Source organism: Penaeus chinensis, chromosome 40, assembly GCF_019202785.1.
Source record: "Penaeus chinensis breed Huanghai No. 1 chromosome 40, ASM1920278v2, whole genome shotgun sequence".
Taxonomy (NCBI): Eukaryota; Metazoa; Arthropoda; class Malacostraca; order Decapoda; family Penaeidae; genus Penaeus; species Penaeus chinensis.
Window position 1 is genome coordinate 11,164,135 of NC_061858.1, and position 2,147 is coordinate 11,166,281.

A 2,147-nucleotide genomic window follows, 5' to 3' on the forward strand; every position below is an offset into this window, starting at 1 on the left:
TTCCTATATGATACTCCCATCCAATTCCGACCTTCAGACAAGTTCCTTCGAGTCAATTTTGACTACAAACTGTATTGGCGAGATCATATCATCTCTCTTAAAGAAAAAAAAATATCTGTCGACTTCGACTCTTTCAGACCCTCTCTCACGTAGCCTGGGGTTCAGACCGCAAAACACTCCTCCATCTCTATATTACCTTAATCCTCTCCAGCCTTGATTATGGCTGCCATGTAATACTCTTCCGCCTCTACCTTTACACAATCTACCATTGCAGTCGCCATTTAGGTGCCTTTCGATCCTCTTCAGTTGAGAGTCTATACAGTGAATCAGGCCTGCTATCCCTTTCTCGATGATGCACACTTTTTATCTCTAAGAAAATATGCTCGTTTTCATCAATTTTCTCTCTCTAAGTTAACTGTCCCTCAGTCCCTTCTTCATACCTTCTCCTCCTCTCCACGTTTACTTACCCCTTTCCCTGTTCATATAAATGCTCTATTTTCCCATTCACCCATTCCTCATCTCTGATCCCTTCCTCTTTCTGCCTAAACTTTTCCTCCCTGGCTTAATACCTTCCTCCTGTATTTTCTCTTCTATTTTCCCTGACCCACCCAAATCGAACGTCCCACCTTTTATCGTCCTCACACATTTTTAGCTCATATCTCTAGTCACTCCTCCAGTACCCATGTCTATACAGACTGCTCCAAATCCATCTTGGGCACTGGTTTTGCGGTAATCTTTCCTTCTCATACATACAACTTTTCCCTTCCTCACCCATTCATACCTCATGTCATGCTCCAACCCACCTCTATGTTCTTCATGCAATGTTTCTCTCTCTGTTCCATATATACTACCATCCTACCATACTGAAGCCAGACTCGACCCCCCCCCCCCCCCAGCCTGTCAGATATCCTCACGGAATCTTTTCAACTGACAACCTATTCTCATTCCCTGCATAAATACCCTCCATTTGATCTGATCACCTTTTATCCGAAACCCTTCCCCTTTCTATTAATCCCTATCCTACCCCATTCACTTCTTCTCTTTCCACCCCTCATGTTAACCCCCCCCCCCTCCCACTCTCTCACTCACTACAACGGACATCCAAGCACTCAGACTTTTGTAAGCTGTCGTCACGTCAACATATAACAGTTCAATACTCCACGGTCTACCTATGGAAAATATTTATCAGCAGAACACCTTATTTATTTACAGTGATTAGTATTTCTCAATAACAATAAAAACGTACACAGTTTTTCATATGCGTTTCTCTTGTATATACAGATTCTGATTCTCTTGTTTACAGTAGTACACACACACAAACACACACACACACACACACACACACACGTCTTATGTTGTTTTGTTGCTCCATTTGAGGGGGAAAGGTGAATGAAATATGGATCTCTGTTGAGCTGCACAAGTATATTCTGGAAGAGTGTATAGCACTGATGTTTACATAAATGTTACATACTCATGCAATATATAGACGGATGCGTTACTTGTATCATTGTCTAAAGTAGATAAAACACGTAATTATAAATGATATAATTATGGTCAATCAAATGATAAGAAAATCTAATTTCTCGTCGCTGAATGCAAGAATATATTGGGTGTCCGTTGATGGCAAATGTGACAGACCATATGCTAATAGGAGTTATTTTCCTGGCTTGTACTGGATTGTGACATCATAGTGTTGCAGCCTCATCAACATACACTGCAGTCTGGGTGGTATGGCTGTCAGATTCTTTAACTGAATAATTTCTGGTTGTGTGTGGTCACTCCCCACCTGGACTGCTTTGCCATATACATCAAACTTTTGACATCCAAACACCACTGCAAGTAGTTAATTTTCCATATTAGCATAGCACTGCTCTGTTTCAGACAGAGACTTGGATGCATAGGCGATAGGCTTGTCATCTTGCACTATTGCAGCACCATTACCGTTTTGTGATACGTCTACTTGTATGGTTGTTAGGTTATTTTGATTGAAGTATGTCAGTGTTGCATCTGTGCATAAAATATTCTTAATGTGTTCAAATCCTATTTCGTGGATTGGTGACCATGTAAAGTCTACACATTTCTTTAGAGAGCTCTAAGTGGTGCAGTTTCATTAGCCAGGCTTAGGATAAATGGCGACATATAGGTGA